Source organism: Neolamprologus multifasciatus, chromosome 6 (assembly GCF_963576455.1).
Source record: "Neolamprologus multifasciatus chromosome 6, fNeoMul1.2, whole genome shotgun sequence".
Taxonomy (NCBI): Eukaryota; Metazoa; Chordata; class Actinopteri; order Cichliformes; family Cichlidae; genus Neolamprologus; species Neolamprologus multifasciatus.
In genome coordinates, this window is record NC_140444.1 from 32,075,567 (window position 1) to 32,099,075 (window position 23,509).

General features: G+C 44.1%; 1 long non-coding RNA gene across 1 annotated transcript; it reads left to right on the forward strand.

Moving 5' to 3' along the window:
• The first annotated feature begins 1,262 nt into the window (after positions 1-1,262).
• On the forward strand, positions 1,263-23,237 carry LOC146517395 (uncharacterized). Its single transcript, XR_014874627.1, has 2 exons — positions 1,263-2,696; positions 22,985-23,237. It is a non-coding gene; the product is annotated as an uncharacterized LOC146517395 (long non-coding RNA).
• The last annotated feature ends 272 nt before the right edge of the window (positions 23,238-23,509 follow it).

The following is a 23,509-nucleotide window of genomic DNA, read 5'->3' on the forward strand; positions in this document are numbered from 1 at the left end:
AAAATAATTATTGTGGGTGATTTTAACATCCATGTAGATGCTAAAAATGACAGCCTCAACATGGCATTTAATCTGTTATTAGACTCAATTGGTTTCTCTCAAAATGTAAAAGAACCCACCCACCACTTTAATCACACTCTAGATCTTGTTTTAACATATGGCATAGAAACTGAACATTTAACAGTGTTTCCTGAAAACCCTCTCCTGTCTGATCATTTCCTGATAACATTTACATTTACAATAATTTATTACACAGCAGTGGAGAGTAGACTTTATCAAAGTAGATGTCTTTCTGAAAGCGCTGTAACTAAGTTTAAGAATATAATCTACCCACTGTTATCATCGTCAATGCCCTGTACCAACACAGAGCAGAGCAGCTATCTGAACGCTACCCCAACAGAGGTCGATTATCTTGTTAATAATTTCACCTCCTCACTACGTACGACTCTGGATACTGTAGCTCCAGTGAAAACTAAGGTCTCTAATCAGAAGTACCTGACTCCGTGGTATAATTCTCAAACACGCAACCTAAAGCAGATGACTCGTAATCTGGAGAGGAAATGGCGTGTCACAAATTTAGAGGATCATCATTTAGCCTGGAGAAATAGTTTGTTGCTTTATAAGAAAGCCCTCCGCAAAGCCAGAACAGCTTACTACTCATCACTGATTGAAGAAAATAAGAACAACCCCAGGTTTCTCTTCAGCACTGTAGCCAGGCTGACAAAAAGTCAGAGCTCTATCGAGCCAACCATCCCTTTAACGTTAACTAGTAATGACTTCATGAACTTCTTCACAAATAAAATTTTTATCATTAGAGAAAAAATTACCAATAATCATCCTACAGATGTAATATTATCTACAGCTACTCTTAGTACCATTGATGTTAAGTTAGACTCTTTTTCTCCAATTAACTCAGTTAACTCAGATCTTTCTGAGTTAACTTCAATAATTACTTCCTCCAAACCATCAACGTGTCTTTTAGACCCCATTCCTACAAAACTGCTCAAAGAAGTCCTGCCATTAATTAATTCTTCAATCTTAAATATGATCAACCTATCTCTAATAATCGGCTATGTACCACGGGCCTTCAAACTGACTGTAGTTAAACCTTTACTCAAAAAGCCATCTCTAGACCCAGCAGTCTTAGCTAATTATAGGCCAATCTCCAACCTTCCTTTCATATCAAAAATCCTTGAAAGAGTAGTTGTCAAACAGCTAACAGATCATCTGCAGAGGAATGGTTTATTTGAAGAGTTTCAGTCAGGTTTCAAATGATCTTCTTCTGGCCTCTGACAGTGGACTCATCTCTGTGCTTGTCCTGCTAGACCTTAGTGCAGCATTCGATACTGTTGACCATAATATCCTATTAGAGCGATTAGAACATGCTGTAGGTATTACAGGTACTGCACTGCAGTGGTTTGTATCATATCTATCAGATTCCAGTTTGTGCATGTAAATGGAGAGTCCTCTTCACGCACTGAGGTTAATTATGGAGTTCCACAGGGTTCAGTGCTAGGACCAATTCTGTTTACATTATACATGCTTCCCTTAGGCAGCATCATTAGAAGACATAGCATACATTTTCACTGCTATGTAGATGACACCCAGCTCTATCTGTCCATGAAGCCAGATAACACACACCAATTAGTTAAACTGCAGGAATGTCTTAAAGACATAAAGACCTGGATGGCCGCTAACTTTCTGCTTCTTAATTCAGATAAAACTGAGGTTATTGTACTCGGCGCTGAAAAGCTTAGAAATATGGTATCTAACCAGATTCTTACTCTGGATGGCATTACCTTGGCCTCCAGTAACACTGTGAGGAACCTTGGAGTCATTTTTGACCAGGATATGTCCTTCAACGCACATATTAAACAAATATGTAAGACTGCGTTCTTCCATTTGCGCAACATCTCTAAAATTAGAAATATCCTGTCTCAGAGTGACGCTGAAAAACTAGTTCATGCATTTATTACTTCCAGGCTGGACTACTGCAATTCATTATTATCAGGATGTCTAAAAAACTCACTGAAAAGCCTTCAGCTAATCCAAAGTGCTGCAGCAAGAGTACTGACAGGGACTAGAAAGAGAGAGCATATTTCTCCTGTTTTGGCTTCCCTTCATTAGCTTCCTGTTAAATCCAGAATTGAATTCAAAATCCTGCTCCTCACATACAAGGTCTTAAATAATCAGGCCCCATCTTATCTTAATGACCTTGTAGTACCATATCACCCTATTAGAGCACTTCGCTCTCGCTCTGCAGGCCTACTTGTTGTTCCTAGAGTATTTAAAAGTAGAATGGGAGGGAGAGCCTTCAGTTTTCAGGCCCCTCTTCTGTGGAACCAGCTTCCAGTTTGGATTCGGGAGACAGACACTCTCTCTACTTTTAAGATTAGGCTTAAAACTTTCCTTTTTGCTAAAGCATATAGTTAGGGCTGGACCAGGTGACCCTGAATCCTCCCTTAGTTATGCTGCAATAGACGTAGGCTGCCGGGGGATTCCCATGATGCATTGAGTTTTTCCTTTCCAGTCACTTTTCTCACTCACTATGTATTAATAGACCTCTCTGCATTGAATCATATCTGTTATTAACTTCTGTCTCTCTTCCACAGCATGTCTTTTATCCTGTCTTCCTTCTCTCACCCCAACCGGTCGCAGCAGATGGCCGCCCCTCCCTGAGCCTGGTTCTGCCGGAGGTTTCTTCCTGTTAAAAGGGAGTTTTTCCTTCCCACTGTCGCCAAAGTGCTTGCTCATAGGGGGTCATATGATTGTGGGTTTTTCTCTGTATCTATGAAGCGCCTTGAGGCGACTTTTGTTGTGATTTGGCGCTATATAAATAAAATTGAATTGAATTGAATCACACAGGCAAATGACAACCATGAAGAGGCCGCTTGGCAAGCTGCAACCACCAAACACCTGCAGAGAGTAAGGCGACTTCTGAGGAGTCAGCCAAATGGGGTGGACAAGATCCAGGGCAACATCTACACCCTGCTGTTCGTCAGATACCCTGCTGGGACAAGAAGTTGGCCAAAGGAAGCAATAAAGCCACTGACCTTATCATGCATAGAGGGTTTCAAAGCAATAAACAGCCAAGTTTATAAGGGTGCAGGCTGACTGAGATTAACTGAAACAACAACAGAGCAGTTTGGTCAATATTAAGATATTTTATTCCCATACCATTTATACTTCAGGATTAAGCCAAATACAAAAAAATAAAAATACAAAATAATTTGTTCCTCTTGTCCGTGTTGTGCAGATAGCAGCTGTTCCTTTATCTTTCACAGAGATGATTCATTCAAATACACCTGTAAATAACACTGAATGCCTTTCCTTGCACCTTATTTTGGCACTCATTGCTGTTTTCTACTACCAACTTCCTGTTCGGGTGTAGAAGCTTTTATTTTGGATGGGACAATTTCCTGTAAAACTGTTTTTGGCGCAGTTTTCCATGGCAGTCGCGGGAGTTTTGAAATGTGATGGTTTAACGGAGCCTATGGAGATTTCTTTTGTCATTAGCAGCCCCCTTGATGGAGGCACAAGGTATGGTCATGATACAAATGAGGACACGTTTAGATGTTTTTGTGACAGTCGCTACATTTGTTAAACGTTACGTTGAAACGAACTTCATGTTATAAGGTTTACGATTGTAAGAGTGTGGATTATTTTTGCTTACACACTGTTTCTATGTATACATCCCCAGCTCTTACGGTGAGATTGATGGTTTACTGCCATTAAACCTTCAAAACGCCATCAGTAAAGTGTCATTCTTCATTCGGGGGGGTTCGCTACAACATCTTTCATGTCAGTTTTAAGATTTCATATTAATATCATATTTTATCAACAGACATGAGGCTAAATATTGCGTTTCAAGTCAGTATAAATAACTCAGAAAGGCATTAGATTACTACGGAAGGAAGAAAAGGTACAAAGTGCTTACACACTGTTTCTATGTATACATCCCCAGCTCTTACGGTGAGATTGATGGTTTACTGCCATTAAACCTTCAAAACATCATCAGTAAAGTGTCATCCTTCATTCGGGGGGGGGGGGGGGGGGGGGGTTCACTACAGTAAGAGCTTGCCTCCGGGAGCAGCGAGAGAGAGAGCTTCCTGTAATCGGAACGGTAACAGCACGGCACGGAGCAGCAAGCTACAGCAACGGTCCGGTAACAAGCAATTGCTCTCAAAATGGAAACTATAGAAGGAGATCAGATAAACCAAAAGGAACATCGAAAGGAATTGACATGCGAAGCCGATGAAACAGCTAATGAAACGTTCCCAAGGCGATCAGAACGTTCCAGTGTGCCCACAGAGAAAATGCTTTTATATCAAAGGGATGAACAGAATAAAAGAGAGAAGAAACTTCTAACCATTTATGAACATTGGAAAGGCCAGGTCAGAGTATACAGAGAAGACCTGAAAAGTGATTTATCAGATTCACGGTTAGCAGAAATGGCTGATGATATTGAAAGAACAGTAAATGATATGACGAACGCATGCAGTGATATAGAGAGCTTAATGACCATCCCATGTCCATAAGGCGCAAATGGACTCTTGTGAATCAGTGACAAAGGACATTATGAAAATCATATCTGAGCGTTTAGCAGCTATAGATGAGTATGATGCAGATAGAGAAAGGCAGCGCCTCCATCAGCTCTTAGCTTATGAACATGCTAAGTTCATATTTGGTACTGCATCACAGTCAAGTTACCAATCTGAAGCAAGCATTGCAGCCAAAAGAATCGATGCTGTTGCAGAATTAGCTGCAAAAGAAGCTCAGTATAAAATTACACAAGAGGAAATAAAACAAAAACAAAAAATGAGAGAAATGGAAGAGAAACACAGGAGGGAATTGGATGCACAAAGGTCTGAACTAGAGCGTTTACAAGCAGAAAAGGAAAGGCACGCAGCACGTGCAAAATTAGATTTATGACAAGGAGTTTAAAGTTGATATGGACAGTCAGTTAATGTTACAGAGCAATGTCTGTTATCAACCAAAGCTTTGCACAACCAGCCTCAGAGCTCTCTACAGGTTCATATCACCCACATGTGGAACAATATGCATCCATCCCTGTCAATAATCCTCTACAACAACTGCACTCACAAATTGTCACTCCATCACCTCCCACAGATGTATTTCAACTGGCTAAAAGCTATTCAAGACAGCATAGCAGTAAGCAGAATTCCAGTGCCCGTCGTGTTCAGCGGAGATCCCATCCACCTACATCGAATGAAAGGCTTCCTTCATCTCACTGGTGGGCCACAAAGGTATATCTCCAGCTGAAAAACTGCATTTGTTAAAAAGGTATATCACTGGTCCTGCTCTTAAGTGTCTTGAGGCCACGTTCTACCGCAGTGATGAAGAGGCATACAAAGATGCATGGAAAAGACTTGACCAACGCTACGGTCAGCCATTTGTTGTTCAAAAGGCATTCAGAGACAAACTGTCAAAAGTGGCCTAAAATCCACTCAAAAGATGCAGAAGGTCTACGGGCCTTTCTGATTTTCTCACACCTGTCTGCAAGCAACACACATGTAAGGGCTTAGAGATACTAAGTGACTGCGAGGAAAACCAAAAGTTATTGCAAAAGATTCCTTGCAACACGTTGGAACCATTAAGTCACAGTTGCTCTCATGAAAGGCAAAGATTTTCCTCTTTCAAGGATTTTTGTAGAGTTTTGTAGCACTCGAGGCAAGAAATTACATGTAATCCTGTGACTTCTTCATATGCACTCTATTCATGCAGCTCATCTTGGAGAAAAGATACATAAGGGAGACCAAACCAAACAGATCTGTGACTCAAGTCTTCACTACACAAGCCACAGTACTGTCACGAAGTACAAGGTGGACTCACGTGCTGGACTCTGGGGATGATGCACACAAGAGAATTTATTAAAGAACAATGTCCAATGAGTGTATATACACAGATGCGGGGCAGTCCTATTTACAAGGGTGCGGGGCAGTGCTATGTACAAAAGGTGAGGGGGGCAGGGCTCCGGGGAAAATCCAGGGGAACACACTCGTCTCTCTCCACACAATCCACTCGCACACCAGGGAAACAGTCCAGGGAATCTGTACACAAAGAAATGCTTGATAGATTCTAAACACACACTGCACGGGAAAATACTTGCTGGGACGCTCGACTTCACTGACGCGATTCTCACAACGATCCAGCGAAGAACAGCCGTTGCTTCCTGTCTTAAATACCATCCACACTGATGAGGCACAGGTGTTTCTTCCTCCGAGGGCGTGAACCCATAATGAGTTCAGCCCTGGCGAGAGAGAGAGAGAGAGAGAGAGAGAGAGCTGATCAGCGACTAGCTGAACCTCCAGGCCGTGACAGTACCCCCCCGCAACGGAGCCTCCCGGCGACCCCCAGGCTTCCCAGGATGAGCGTTCATGGAACGCCCGCATCATGTTCCTGTCCAGGAGGGCCGCACGCAGGATCCAAGACCGCTCCTCTATGCCGTAGCCCTCTCAATCCACCAGGTACTGCAAACCACGCCCCCTGCGTCTGACATCCATGATGGTAAATGGCCTGCATTTGTATAGCGCTTTACTCAGTCCCTAAGGACCCCAAAGCGCTTTACACTACATTCAGTCATTCACCCATTCACACACACATTCACACACTGGCAATGGCAAGCTACATTGTAGCCACAGCTGCCCTGGGGCGCACTGACAGAGGCGAGGCTGCCGGACACTGGCGCCACCGGGCCCTCTGACCACCACCAGTAGGCAAACATGGGGTTAGTATCTTGCCCAAGGATATTTGGCATGCAGCCAGGAGGCAGCCAGAGATCGAACCACCGACCTTCTGATTAGTGGCTGACCTGCTCTGCCACCTGAGCTACAGCCACCCCGGCCTTCACCATGCGCGAGATGGTGAAGGCCGGATGGCCATCGATGACCTGGGGGGGTGGAGGGGGCCTGGAAGGAGGGCACAGAGGGCTGGAAAGACAGGCTTCACCTGAGAGACGTGAAAGACATTGTGGATCTGCATGTTCTGGGGCAGCTTAAGGCGGACCGACACCGGGTTTCACCAGAGAGTCAATCACAAAGGGACCAATAAAGGTAGGAGACAGTTTCTTAGACTCTGCTCTAAGCGGAATGAATCAGGTCGACAGCCAAACCTTTTCTACCGGGCGCATAAACAGGCGCCGGGGTCCTATGGCAATCTGCCAGGCGCTTGTTCCCACTCAGCTGTGCAGAGAAGGGCAGCCCGTGTGGCCCTCCAAGCGCGCCGACACCTCCGGATGTGCTGCTGGACAGAAGGTACGAAATGCTCACCCTCAACAGCCGGAAACAGAGGTGGTTGGAAACCCAGAAGACCCTCAAAAGGGGACAGTCCAGTGCCGAGGAGGTGAGGCTATTGTGGGCGTACTCAATCCAAGGGAGCTGCTCGCTCCAGGTGGTCTGATGGGGTGGGACGCTACGCATCAGAGGGCTGCCTCAAGCTCCCGATTGGCTCGCTCCGTTTGGCCGTTTGTCTGTGGGTGAAAGCCAGAAGATAGACTGACCTGAGCTCCCAGGGAGGAACAGAACTCCTTCCATACGCGAGACGTGAATTGCGGACCCCTGTCCAAGACTATGTCCGCCGGAATTCCATGGAGACGGAAGACGTGGTTTGTCAGGAGCTGGGCGGTTTCCAGGGCGTGGGAAGCTTGGAATGGGCGACAAAGTGAGCTGCTTTAGAAAACGATCAATGATAGTCAGAATGACAGAGTTACTTGACAAACGTGGCAAGCCCGTGACGAAATCGATAGCTATGTGGGACCAAGGGCGGCTAGGCGTAGGACGGGGCTGAAGGACAACAGAGAAGGGCTGATTGACACCTTTATTCTGAGCGCAGACTGAACAGGCTGCTATGTACTCCCGGACATCCTTGATGAGGGAGGGCCACCAAGTGAAGCGCTGAAGGAGTGAAACGGTGCGGTGGATTTTGCTGTGTGTGCCACAATGTAATCACCTGTGACCAGACAGAGGAGGGCACAAAGAGTAGTCCAGGGGGACCCGTTCCTGGGTCTGGTTCTGTTCGTTGGGCATTCCCTAATGGCTGATTCAACCTCCCACATCAGGGCCCCAAGGACACAGGAGGGGGGAATGATGGGAGGGTCTCGAGCAGTCCTCCTCGGAGGCAGTGAACTGACGAGAGAGAGCGTCGGGTTTGGTGTTGCGGGAACCTGGCCTGTAGGTTATGGTAAACTGAAACCTTGTGAAAACAGGGTCTGTCCAAACTGCAAACGGCTGGGCAGCGCCCTCCAGCCAGTGACGCCATTCTTCTAGGGCGAGCTTAAACCCTTTAAGACCTACCATAGAACCAAGTCCGCCAGAGCTTATATTATATTTTTACATGCTGTAGTGCATTTTTGGGAGCATTTCAAGTTGCTATACATCAATACAACCATTACAGCCTAGATTTTAATAATATGTATGAATTAAGTGGCATAGTGATTACATAAATTGCAAAAAAGTGCAATAAACTACAAAAAATTGAAAATCATTTTGTTTTTTTAACATATATTTCTAGTTAGAGAAATTTAGAGGCTTATCCCTCAAAACTGTAAATACAAAAAAGTTGCACAAAATAGTTTCCCACCACAGGAAATTTATTTTGAGTGCCTTCACAGTTTTATTTTGAAATACACCAATTTTTATATACTGCAGGAAAAACGAAGATAAATATTATAATGCAAATTTGCAAAAAAGCAGCATATGCATCAAAATAAACTATTTCCAGCAGTGCAATATGAGTCCCTAAGCATCCCAGAAACGACACAGAAAGTCATAAAGTCAAAACATAACTTTAAAAACACCAGTATAGGCTCATTGAGGCCCGGACGGTAAAAAACTACATTTCCGCGAAATGACGTCACTTCCGGTTTCGGGGCAGGTCATGGCGGACATGCGATAGTTCGCGCTGACGTCTAATCCAATGTAGGAAGTGTTATGAACAGCTGATCGGATCGGCAAAGCGTGTTTCTGGAATATTATGTTTTGTTGCTGCAAGCGCTTTTTATGCAGTTTTTGCAAAGCTATATGTGGAAGGAAACTGTGACCTAGCACAAGCTGATGGCATAAGATGTAAGTACAACTCCTCAGGTTTCATATGCAAAAAAAATTATTGCGCTAGCTCACGTGGTTGCAGAGCTACCGGGATTTAAAAATAGTTACGCAAAACAGAGCGTGCCCGCTCCCGACCGGTTTTTAAAGGGTTAATAGCTAACAGTTCCCTGTCCCCAACGTCATAATTTTGTTCAGCAGACGAGAGACGGCGAGAGTAGAAGGCACAGGGATGGAGCTTGCCCTTCTGTTTCTGGGATAGAATGGCCCCCACCCCTGTGTCCGAGGCATCCACCTCCACGACAAACTGCAGGCTGAGGTCAGGTTGAACCAGGATGGGTGTGGAGGAGAACCGATCCTTCAGGAGACTGAAAGCCTTTGTGCTGACATCCTCCCAGCAGAAGGGAACCTTAGGAGATGTGAGACGAGGTAAGTGGGAGAGCAAGCTTACTGTAGTCACGGATGAAGCGTCTGTAGAAATTAGCAAAGCCCAGGAAACTTTGGAGTTGCTCACGGTTTGTCGGGACGGGCCAATCAACGACCGCTTGGACCTTAGCTGGGTCGGGCCTGAGGTTACCCTGTTCATGATGTAGCCCAAATGAAACAGTGGTCACAGGAAATTCACACTTCTTCGCCTTCACAAAGAGACGGTTCTCGAGAAGACGTTGCAAAACCAGCCGGATGTGGCGTTCATGTTCAGAGACGGAGCGTGAAAAGATGAGGACGTCGTCAAGGTAGACGAACACAAAGTGGTTAAGGAAGTCTCGAAGCACGTCGTTGACAAAGGCCTGGAACACGGCTGGGGCATTGGTTAGACCAAACAGCATGACGAGGTATTCGAAATGGCCTAAGTGTGTGTTAAAAGCCGTCTTCCATTCGTCCCCACCTCTCATATCCTAACCAGATGGTACGCGTTATGCAGATCCAGCTTTGGTAAAAACTGTGGCCCCTTGGAGCAGTTCATAGGCTGATGTTAGTAGTGGTGGTGGGTATTTATTCTTGATGGTGATATTGTTGAGACCTCGATAATCAATACACGGCCGTAGACTCTTGTCCTTCTTAGCAACAAAAAAGAACCCCGCCGCAAACAGGGGATGATGATGGGCAGATCAGACCTGCAGCGAGTGACTCGTTAATGTACTTCTCCATGCTGTCCCGTTCAGGCTGAGAGAGAATGTATAAGCGGCTGGTAGGAAGTGGGGCGCCTGGGAGGAGATCAATTCCGCAGTCGTACGGCCGGTGAGGGGGAAGAGAACGTGCTCTATCTTTACAAAAAACCTGCTAAGATCGTAATAGACTGAGGGTACAGACGAGAGATGGGGTGGCTCAGATGGTGGGGGTTACTCAGAGGGTTCGCGGGTGGAGTTGCGGCTTTTAGACAAGACATATGACCAGGGACGTGCAGAGGGGGGGGGGGGGGGGGGGCTAGAGAGGCTTGAGCACCCGCCCCCTTTCCTGATGGGTGCCCCAAAGTGCCCTTTTGTTGAGGCAACTTTAAAAAAAATTTTTTTAATGTGTGTGTGCATGCGGAGTCCTGTCTGTGCCCCTCAACAATAATATTTAACTATTAATCACAGTTTTGCTAAATAAAAGGATCTGGCTTGCATCAGTCACATGATCACATTTAACCAATGATCGCCCTTGATGGCAGAACGTGCTGGTTACGAGCCGGGAACGAGCTCACAAAGAGCACGCGCATTTTTATGCGGTCCGGAGCTGTAGGAGAAACACAAATTAACTCAGAGGACACAGACCGATGCGACAAAACCAGTAAGTAGGTGTACAGCGTACACTGTAGTGTATAGCACACAGGAGTATTAGCTTATTACGTACACGTTGGTAAGTTGTCTTGTGGCAACTGACGAACTGAAACAAATGAGCGTGCTGTGTTTGCAACAGCGCGGACGAACATTACCTGTCCTTTTATTAACTGCTAAGTATTGCTGGTCATAGCTGTCATGGGTCTGTAGCTCTGTCCACCGTTTTAGGGAACATATTTAGTTTTTAAAGTAAGTTACAGAGCATTTCTGCCTTTCTGGAGGGATTATATTTCACTAAAGAACGATCTAATATGCATGTCCACATAATTATGCATTATTATAATATTTTAAAAAACACACGCTTGTATTTTAAAGACATACATTAAGAAGCAGATTATATTAGATTTATATTTTAAATAAGACAAAATTTGGATTTTACAGCAGTAAATTATTGTATCTGTTTTAAAAATGTAATAAGCTTTGCCCTGCACAGAGTGGATAGTGAAACAAATGGAATCATCATAAATACATTATTTCATATTTATTACTTCCCCCTCCTCATTGCTTTATTATTGTAGCTCTAGTAATAAATAATAATGTAAGGATTCTGGATCAGCACCGTGATGCCCATAGTGTATACAATATTCTGAAGAAGGTCTAAAATGTCATTGTATGTGCGTGCATGTTTTATGTATATGGATTATTTTAAATTATTACTCATGATATAGACATTGTCCAGACATGCTGGTAAGGACATGAGGAGGAAACAGTAGGAGCTGTGTGAGGCTACTAAAGGCAGTGCTATAACATTTTTCTGTCATCATTTTATTATAGATTAAGTGCAAGAGTTGTTAGGTGTGGATAATTAGATTATGGTTTATTGCAATAGCAAGTGTGTGCCTTGTTCTCAGATAGACAGCAAGTGGAGAGTGATATATGAAATGATGGGATGGAAGGAAGAAGAGACGCAAAGAGTGATTCACAGGCAGAGCCTCAAATTATTTCTCACAGTTTTTTGTTGCCTTATGGTTCCAAGTGCTGTCACCAATCTTTGCATTTGTTATTATCTCATGATACTTGTTTAATCAGCTACCATCTCTCCTATGGACTTTTTAATGTCTACAGTCTCAAATCAACACAGCCCTGCCCTTCCCATATTAGATTCTTGATGAATGTGTGTTTGCTGTTATTCAGCCTGGTTCAATGTGCCCCTTTTAACTTTGAGCACCCGCCCCTTTAAACCTCTCTGCCACGGCCCTGCATATGACATTCCTCTCCCCACCCCCAGAATGCTTCCTTCCTCCAATCCAGGTCTGGGCTGTGTAGAAGTAACCAGGGGAACCCTAAGACCAGTGGTGTAAGAGGAGCCTTAAACACAAACAACTGCAACATCTCAGAATGATTAACAGAGAGGGTTAATGATATTGGCCTCCGTAATGTGGGTGATATCTGGGAGACGCTGCCCACTGAGGGTGGTAACTTGGAGTGAGTGAGGCAGTTGGTTTAGTGTTTAGTTTTAATTCTCGAGCAAGGGACTCGTCAATGAAATCTGCTCTGCGCCTGAATCAATTAGTGCGTGGAGTGGATGAGAAACCGAACGAACCATTAGTTTAGCCGCAAGCATCAAGCGAGGAGGAGATTGTGAACAGGAAACCTCGCCCACCCGTACTCTCCCCTCTACTGGCGGGCGCGGCCTTTTGGCTGGTAAGGACAGGAAACGGCCATATGGCCCTTACGGCCGCAGTAGAAGCACTCACCAGTTCTCCAACGGCGTTGTCGCTCTTCCAGCGTTAGTCTGGAGCGCCCTATCTGCATGGGTTTGCTCAGCCTCGTCTTCATAGTTCCGTCCTCCATTCCCACTTGCCGTACCTCCGCCGGAGGCCATCTCCTCTCATCCTAGAGGCTTCTGGGAGTTGTAGTCTCTAGCGCCGCGCCGTGCCGCACTCGCATGTTTTCATCCACCTTCACACACAGGGTCATAACATCAGAAAGAGTAACAGGTAATTCCCTCATAACTAGCTCCCTTTTTAGCTCGTCACACAGGTTATTCAACAGAGTACTTATTAGTGCCGACTGCCCCCACCCGGTCTCTGCCAGAGTCCCAAACTCAATCGAGTAGTCGGCCATGCGCCGTCTTCCCTGCTTCAAATTAAGCAGTCGGTGAGCCCGCCGCTTCAGCCCGGTGCCTCTCTCAAGACATTCTTAAACTTAGCGAGAAAATCAGCATAGGTTATTTCAGGGTCCGTTCTTAATACAGCCTGCGCCCAATTTAATGCATGACCACGTAGCAATTGAACGAAAAAAGCGATCTTAGCTTCATCGGTCTCATAAGTCCTCCGTAGCTGTTTGAACTGCAATGTCACTTGTGTTATGAAACCCACAGTTCTTGCGGAACTCACCCGAGAATGGCTCCGGTGCGGGGCAGCGACCGCTCCGGAGGCTCCGCATGGGCGGCGGTGGAAGAGCGGAGGACCCGGGCGCAATGGACAACTGATGGAGCGACAGGTGGAGATGTAGTGGGCGGGCTTACCAGTGGTATCCGTTGAGTCATCGCTCAGTTAGTGCTGTCAGCTGTTGATTAATGTGCAGTAACATTTGTTCGTGGCGTCCAAGATAGCTTCCGTGGAGATGACTGGCTGCTGGGTGGGGGCTGAGTCCGCTAAGTCCATGATGTGGCTGGATCGTTATTGTCACGAAGTACAAGATGGACTCACGCGCTGGACTCCGGGGATGATGCACACAAGAGAATTTATTAAAGAACAATGTCCAATGAGTGTATATACACAGATGCGGGGCAGTGCTATGTACAAAGGTGAGTGGGGCAGGGCTCCGGGGAAAATCCAGGGGAACACGCTCGTCTCTCTCCACACAATCCAAACACAAATCCACTCGCACACCAGGGAAACAGTCCAGGGAATCTGTACACAAAGAAACGCTTGTTAGATTCTAAACACACACTGCACGGGAAAATACTTGCTGGACGCTCGACTTCACTGACGCGATTCTCACAACGATCCAGCGAAGAACAGCCGTTGCTTCCTGTCTTAAATACCATCCACACTGATGAGGCACAGGTGTTTCTTCCTCCGAGGGCGTGGGCCAAGGGCGTGAACCCATAATGAGTTCAGCCCTGGCGGAGAGAGAGAGGGAGAGAGAGAGAGAGAGAGGACTAGAGAGAAAGAGGGAGAGACAGCTGATCAGCGACCAGCTGAACCTCCAGGCCGTGACAAGTACAAGGAGAAAAAACTAAGTCAAATGACACAAGGTTAAAGGTGGCCTGCATGTTCTGCAAAGATGAAAGTCATCAGTTGTCAAAGTGCCCAGGCTTCTCAGAGAAGTCACTAGACCACAAACGGAGATTTGTGAAGGAAAATAAACTGTGCTACAGGTGCTTAAAGTTGGGCCACAATGCCAGAGACTGTCGTCATCGCCACAAATGTGCACTTGCAAAGGACGACACCCCACCTGTTTGCACAGTGAGAGTCACATGGCAAATGAAAGGCCTCAGAGCTCTACAAACATCGCTTCAACCACAGAAAATGACACCATGGCAGCCACAGCTCTGAATGTTACTAAGGTGGGTCAATCAGGTAGGATTCTGAGGTTCAGATGTTCACATTGACCTTCCACCCGCCTACACAAAGGACTACATCCCATTTAACTATGACAACATACCCACAAATGAAACTGCAAGGCAATGGCCCCATCTGTCAGAGATCGTTGATCAGATAACCCCTCTCCTGAGTTGTGATGTTGGACTACTCATTGGATTTAACTGTCCCAGAACTCTAGCTCAAAAACAGGTTCTACTCGGAAAAGACAATGAGCCATTTGCCATACAGACAGACCTAGGGTGGAGCATTGTTGGTGGCTCATCAGAGTCAAATGAAACTGAAACAAGTCTGTGCCATAGGGTCATGGTAAAGGAAATGCCTGCTGTAACACCAATGGACATGATCAATGTTCTTGAATCAGATTTCAAGGACACAAAGGCATGTGACAAAACGGTCTCACAAGAGGATCTTGTTTTTCTGGAAAAAACTTAAGGAAGGGATAAAGAAAAACGAACAAGGACACTGAGAGATGCCTCTTCCATTCAAGCAAAAGGCCAAACTTACCAGACAACAAAAGGCTTGCAGAGATCAGACTGGAACACTTAAGGAGAAGGTTGAACAAGGATGAGAACTACAAAAAATGATTATGTTGCATACATGAATGACATAATTGAAAGAGGAGACGTGGAAGAAGTACACAACGAAGGGAACACAAGGTGAACAATGGTACATCCGCCATCATGGGATTTACCACCCCCAAAAAGCCCACAAAACTGCGTGTCGTATTTGACTGTTCAGCCAAACACAATGGAACAAGTCTCAATGATCATCTCCTCCAAGGGCCAGACTAATAAACAATCGGACTGGCATTCTCTTGAGATTCCGGCAACATCCTATTGCCTTAATGTGCGATATAGAAAAGAGTTCCACCAGTTCCACGTCAGTGAGAGGGACCGGGACTATCTACGTTTCCTCTGGTGGAAAAAACGGTGATACAAGCACACAACCTCAAGCATACAGAATGAAGGTACACCTTTTTGGTGCGGCATCATCTCCAGGCTGTGCAAATTATGGACGGAAGTACTGCACTGCCACTCGCACCCAGCAGGTTCACAGTTCGTTGAGAAAGACTTTTATGTCGATGACGGAGTTACGAGCACAAACACAGTGAAAGAAGCAATGCAGTTGGCACAAGAAGACAGAGAAATCTGCCGCCAAGGTAACCTGCGTCCCCACAAGTTTGTTTCTAACAATCACACTGTTTTGCAAAGTATACCTGCATCAGAGTGTGCTGTAAACATTAACATAAGAGACTTGACATTCAAAGACATGCCACAAGAAGAGCACTAGGCATCCAGTGGAGCATTGAAAAGGACTGTTTCAAATTTGACAACACACTGAAAGTCCAGCCAGCCACACGCAGAGGCATTCTATCCACCGTTGCGTTGATCTACGACCCACTTGGAGTTTTAGCGCCATATGTGCTGAATGGAAAGAAAATCTTGCAAGAAATGTGTCAGCATGGTGTCGGGTGGGACGATCCCATACCTAATGCACTCAAGCCAAGGTGGGTGAGTTGGCAAAGTGACTTTCTAAATCTAGACAAGCTAAACATACCTCACTGTTACCTGCCTGCTAACTTTGGTGAAACTAAAGAAATAGAGTTGCACCACTTTTCAGATGCAAGCTCAAGTGGTTATGGACAATGTAGCTATCTGAGGGCAAAAAACGCTAAAGGTGAAGTTCACTGCTCTCTGGTAATAGCAAAGGCTCGAGTTTCTCCAACTAAACTCACCACAATCCCCAGACTTGAACTAACAGCAGCTGTAGTTTCAGACTCAGTCAGCAACATGTTACGGGAAGAACTGTGTTACGGTGCAAAAGACTATTTCTGGACTGATTCAAAGGTGGTGCTGGGCTACATAAACAATGATGCACGTCGTTTCCACACCTTTGTAGCTAACAGGGTCCAGAGGATCAGGGAAAGTACAAGCCCTCAGCAGTGGTTTTACGTGCTATCAGAACCTGAATCCAGCTGACAGTGCTTTGAGAGGTGTAACTGTCAATGAGTTAAATAAGTGTATCTGGTTCACTGGCCCCTCCTTTTTGTGGAAAAATGAACTGCCCCCAGCACAACCTGTCGAGCTGGATCTGACCATAGGAGATCCAGAAGTCAGAAAAGTACAGACAATGTTAACTAAAGTCACAGACACTGTAAGTCTTGCTGAATGTCTAAGTAAGTTCTCCTCCTGGTCCAAAGCAATTAAGGCTGTAGCACATCTCATAAGAAGGGCTAGACACATCAAGTCAAATGCATCAGCTACAGTGAGTGAGCAGAAAAATGCTGAACTTGTGATCATTCGACATGTACAAAGTCAAACGTATGAACAGGAAATAAAACAGCTGAAGAAAGGAGAACAGCTACAACATCATAACAAACTGTTTAAACTGGACATTTTCATGGATACAGATGGTCTCTCCTCAAGGGTGGAGGGAGACTCCAGCATGCAACGAGTGACACTTCAAACACCCGATCGTGATCCCAAAAGAACATTGTGCAGCCAAAACTCATAATATCTCACTGTCATGACAAATTAAACACCAAGGAAAAGGATTACACCATAAATGAATATCAGATCCAGTGGCTACTGGATTCCTGGAATGAGTAAACAGTTGCCTCATTTATCCGACAATGTGTGATCTGCCGCAGACTCCGCAAAGCTCCAGAGGGTCAGAGGATGAGTTGACCTACCTCCACATCGCTTAGAGCCCTCTCCTCCCTTCACACACTGCGGCATGGACTGTTTTGGTCCATTTGTGACAACAGAGGGAAGAAAACCAACACAAATGGTACGACTCCTATTTACTCGCTTTTTGTTCTCGTGCCATTCACATTGAGTTCTTAGAGGACTTGTCTACTGATGCATTTATTAATGCATTAAGATGTTCATTTCAATCAGAAGTGCAGTGTCGGACACATCCAATGTGACCAGGGAACGAACTTTGTTGGTGCTCAGAATGAGTTTAAAGCAGCTTTAAATGAGCTAGACACTCAGAGACTAAATACATTACTTAACTGAAAAACAATGTGACTTTGTGATGAACGCACCCCATGCTAGTCATGCAGGGGGAGTGTGGGAACGTCAGATAAAGACTGTCAGAAGTGTGCTGAATACCACTCTGTCACTGGCTCATGACAGACTCAATGATGCTTCATTACGGACGTTATTCTACGAAGCCATGGCTATAGTCAATAGTAGACCCCTGACTATAGATAACTTGAACAGCCCCAACAGCCTAGAACCGCTCACGCCCAATCATCTACTGCACATGAAATCCAATGCACCATTGCCCCCCACTTGGTGCCTTTTCAAATGAGGACCTGTACAGCAAGAAGAGGTGGCGCCGCATGCAGTTCCTTGCAGAGCAGTTCTGGAGCCGCTGGAGACGAGAATACATTCACAACATCATTTCAAGGCAAAGGTGGCACTCACCAAGGAGGAATCTAAAAGTAGGTGATGTTGTGTTGGAAATGGATGAACTGGCACCAGAGGGAAATGGAGACTTGCAAGAGTTGTAGAGACTGTCAGTGGAAAAGATGGACTTGTGCGAAAGGTAAGATCTCACTTGGAGAAAAGAGACTCAATAATAAAGGTCAACGCTCTACTAAAACTATCAGTTGTTGAGCGTCCAGTACAAAAACTTGTATTGTTGTTAGAAAGTTCTTAAGGTAACTCCTACATGGGTTCTTTTGTTTGGGAAAATTATTCATTTTGGTTCTTATGTAAGCATTTCACTGCATATCGTACTGTGTATGACTGTGTATGTGACAAATAAAATTTGAATTTGAATTCTTATGTAAACCAATTATTCGTAATTTTGGTGGGAGTGTAAATAACCCTGAATGCCTTTCCTTGCACCTTATTTTTCTGCCTATCCTGTAAAACTGTTTTTGGCGCAGTTTTCAGCGGCAGTCGCGGGAGTTTTGAAATGTGATGGCTTAACGGAGCCTATGGAGCTTTCTTTTGTCATTAGCAGCCCCCTTGATAGAGGCACAAGGTATGGTCATGATATAAATGACGACACGTTTAGATGTTTTTGTGACAGTCGCTACATTTGCTAAATGTTACGTTGAAACGAACTTCATGTTATAAGGTTTACGATTGTAAGAGTGTGGATTATTTTTGCTTACACGCTGTTTCTATGTATACATCCCAAGCTCTTACGGTGAGATTGATGGTTTACTGCCATTAAACCTTCAAAACGTCATCAGTAAAGTGTCATTCTTCATTCGGGGGGGTCCGCTACAACATCTTTCATGTCAGTTTTAAGATTTCATATTAATATCATATTTTATCAACAGACATGAGGCTAAATATTGCGTTTCAAGTCAGTATAAATAACTCAGAAAGGCATGAGATTAATACGGAAGGAAGAAAAGGTACAAAATATGGGTCCCACACATAAGGCAGAACTGGTGTCAACATCACCACCATCTCAGCTGCACCTGAGAATACTGCTGATGCTCTGGTGGCAATTCAGGGTCCCTTTTATCACACAGCTTGGTTTTTCTACTGCTTTTAGTTTGATATAGAATTATTTTTCATGCACATGTGATTAATATACATGATTAAATGGGACTGTAGACTGAACTACCAACAGCACAGACGTAGAGTTGTTTAAAGCACCTACAGCTATAAAATGCTACTTGTGCTAAAAGTAAAAACAGGTTGAGGCTGTTTTAATGTAACAATAACTAAATATGAAGACAGCCCATCATTTTATGTTTTCAGCTTTCTGTTGTTATACCGTAAAGTTTAAAATATTTTGTCATTTAAAAAAACAGTATCCAGGAAGAGATGTGTGACAGTGTAATGTGTATAGTTTACTACAGTAAAATTGGTAAATCATTTTGTAACATAATTTTAAACAACTCAGCTCAAGTTTTTTCCTTCAATCTGATTGTCTCCAATTTTCAGACAACTAAAGAAGACATTAAAAAGATGCTGAGAAAGAATGCCATTCTTTCTCGAATTAAAAATATTTTCAAACCTGTTTCAGACTAACAGAAACAAATCTGTGACCAGATTTTCAATTGTCACTCAGAATCCAGGTGCAGTGGACCGAGGGTGGCTGATCAGAACCTGACAGCCTTTATGGAAACACCCAGGGACAGCCTGCATCGACTTAATGAACGGGAATTCAGTCCAGCATCTTCACTGAGCTCTGATGGAAGTTCAATAACACCTCGAGAGAGTCACACTCCCGAGGAGCTCAGGGCTATCCTAATCAGTAGCCTAAAGCCCAATATGTTAGCTACTAATAATATCTTTGTATTGTTTTTGTTCAGACCGATGTTCACAGGCTTGCTCCTGTTTGTTGTTGTGGAAAAATAATTTAAGCATCGAAATGAAAACAATTTCCTAAAATTTAATGAAAGAAAATTCAAACCTTTGCAAAGGGATCAACGGGTTTGTACAGCATTGATAAAAATGATCAATTATAGCAGCTCTTGTATATCCGTCGCGTGGATGCAGTCTTGTCTCATCAGTGTTGGGAGTGAAATTCTCACCATCATGTAGGCACCAGTTTTGGTAATGAAGTGTGTCATGGCTTTTGAGCAAAGCTTAGTTAGACTTTATGAAGGACTGAAAAACAACTACAACTTTGTACAAGTTACAAATACATATCAATAGTACACAGAGGTTAGAGGAGGTGAAAGACACATTTTTCCATCACATCTGTCATTCCCTTCATCAAGACCAGGTATTTAAGGAGCGGCTGTGGCAGCAGTTCTCCTTCCTGATCATTGTCTCCTCTACAGCATTAACTCATGCACACATCCCTGTGGTGATGACCACTTTGTGAGTCTGACACAGAAAGCAAATAAGTTCTTTTACCCCTTAAAACTGACCTATTTCAGACTTACAGTTTAATACTATACAATATAGCAAATCTCCAACTGGACAGTGTTAAATAACATTATTTCCTTTTAAACTTGAAGCTTTGAACATATTTCTTTTTGCATTGGGAAAGAAATGAATATGAAAAAGGCTCTTTTCAAATTTGGTTTGGGTGAATAGAAAATATTTTTTGTGGTATCGTAAGAAATTATTTGTTATATAAATATATTGGTATGGAAAACTTTTATTATTCATAGATACAGATACATAGATACAAGCTCATGTTATTCATCTGAAGAAACAGACAGATAGAATGAGTGTGATAAAGGACATAGTGTGTTATTACACTGGTAATGCCAGGAGAGGCAGTATCGGTTCTGTAAGACAGTGGAAGAAGAGAGCGTCCTGCAGGAGGCAGTGAACAGACACTGATGTTATGAACATGTGGCTAAGAGAAGGTTCAGTAAACAAGTAGCAACAATATTCCTGTGTGAGGCTCAGTCATTTCATTTTTATTTTTTGAAGATGCAACATCCTAAAGGTGTATATAGAAAACATGTTGATCCTGAAGCATTTATTGAAGCAGGTAGATTTGGCCTTTCGATTGGAAATTTAACATCTCGTACAAAGTTAAAGACTTTTATTTAAGTTTGGTAGAATTCTATTTCAAAGAAAAACAAAACTCTCTGCTAAGTTGATGACATCACATTTTGCATTCTAAGTGGATGACATCACACTCCATTTGCACTCCCTGACATCACACTCCAGATCAAAGGATCAAAGGGAAATTGAGCAATAACATTCTATCAAAAGTCCTTAAGTAGGACACCAGCGTGCTCTCAGTATGTCTCAGAACTGTGCAACTGTATAGGAACACACCACGAGCCAACCTTTAGACAAAGATTTGACACGTTAAGTGTATGCAGCAAAACACAAACCCAAACCCCGATCGAATAGAAAAAATATCATTCGACACTGTAAGACAAAAGACAAGAAAAATGCAACATATGCAGCAAAACCTTGATCCCCAGGAAGGGACCTCATCGGCCGCTGTTAGCCCTAAGCAGCAAAACCCAAACCCAAAAGGGAAAAACAAGGCAACAATGAGGGGACTCCATTGATGCTGCTAAACCAAAGGGTTGCAAACAAGAAGATGCAGAAAATGCAAACCCAAACCCCAGAGCCAGAAACCCTGGACCCAATCGAGGGCCTGTGCAACATCAGCCCAATGCCCACTTTGAACCCAATAATGGGCCAGGGCAACACTGGCAAAATCCACACTTTTTGCCAAAACGAGGGCCTGTGCAACATCAGCCCAATGCCCACTTTAAACCCAATAATGGGCCAGGGCAATACTGGCAAAATCCACAGTTTTTGCCAAAACGAGGGCCTGTGCAACATCAGCCCAATGCCCACTTTAAACCCAATAATGGGCCTGGGCAACACTGGCAAAATCCACGGTTTTTGCCAAAACGAGGGCCTGTGCCACATCAGCCCCATCCTGACCATAGCACCAACGATGGGCCACCTCAGCCACAGCCTCACTTAACACCAAATGATGGCAGTCGTCCATACAATGAGACTGGTGAACTGGGTGCGCTGAGATTCCACCTGCAGGAGGCTCAGCACATGTGCAAAACCAATCTTTATAAAATGACAGCTGCAAACCACAAAGCTGCTGCAGCTAAAACTCAGAATGATTGGGTTCGTCTGCAGCTACAGTGCTGCAGACAAACGCTCAAAAAACCATCCTTGAGCTCCAAAAAACAGCTGGAAGAGGCTCGTAGAAAGACACCCGAGGAGAACTTCACCCCTGAGGTAAGTGAGGCTCCTGTTCAAGACAGCAACACAGCTGTCACAGCTGCAGAGCTGAGTGTGGATGCTTCAACACAAACTGCAGAAGCTCCACACACAGACTCTACAGACGTAAAAAGTGTTCGAGAAGCTGAGTTGGAGGTCCAGTGCAAAAAACAGCAAGAAGAGATCGAACAACTCCGTGAGCAGCTCCTCAAAACTCAAAAGAATCTTGAAGAGGAAGTTGCAAAGCGCAAAGATCAGGAACAAAGAGCCAACTGTGAGCTCGCTGAGCTGAAAGACAAACTCAGCACCAGTGAGGCTCTTTGTGAAAAAAATGATTTGAAGGTGCAAAATTTAAAAGAAGAGCTGGAGAAAACCAAAGCTTCCCACCAGGAAATCGTGGAGCAAAACCTGGAGAACACAACAATCTGCAACCAACTCGGGCAAGCAGAGGAAGAAAAGATCACACTTCAGGAGTTTTGCTGTCTCTGCAAGAGACAATAAAAAAGCAAGAAGACCAGTCCAACGTTGCCAATCCTGAAAATTCTCCAGCCCAAAACGAGACACTCCAGGAGAATCAGCCAGAAAAAGAGGCGGCCAGCGCTACCAAACCAGAAAGTCCAGAGGCCGAGATGACCAAGTGCCAAAAGAAAGACCAAAAAAGAAAAAGAAGCGCAACTGGTTTTGGAGACTTTTCACTTAAGTGACTTCCACTCCGTCTCCTATAAAATCACAGTAATATACAACTAAATATTATCAGTCACTTCCAGTGCCAAAAACACCCATTTAAAAGCATATTTGCTTTAATATTTAGTTGTGTATAACTTTGTCATGGGCTCCACCCCCCCCCCCCCCCCAACCGGTCATGGCAGATGGCCGCCCCTCCCTGAGCCTGGTTCCTGCCGGAGGTTTCTACCTTTTGAAAGGTAGTTTTTCCTCCCCACTGTCGCCAATTGCTTGCTCATAGGGGATTGTTGGGTTTTTTCTTTAGTTCAGTTCAATTCAATTCATCTGTTTGTAAATACTGTTGGATTGAATTGAACTGGATTAAAGAAGATTTTTAGGAGACGGAGTAGTCACTGAGTGAACCAGGGTATTATAACATCTTACCCATGAAAAACTACGATCAACCAATCAAATAAACAATTAAATTTAACAAAACATTTGAAGTGTGAACATTTTGTCTCATTTAAAACGTGAAAATGTCCAATTATAACAACCTAACAGCAGAAATAAACATGTTTACATCCTGGTTGAAAACATTGTTCTGTGAATGATATCCACTGTGTCTGTGCTGTTGATGCCTTTTGAAAAAAAAGTCTAAAGTATTGTAGCTGAGTACAGCTCCAGGTTGTGTACAGAGCACTTTCCATTTGCTGTAACTTTACTCTGCTATCTCATCAATAATGAATTTGATCATCATCTGTTCCCTG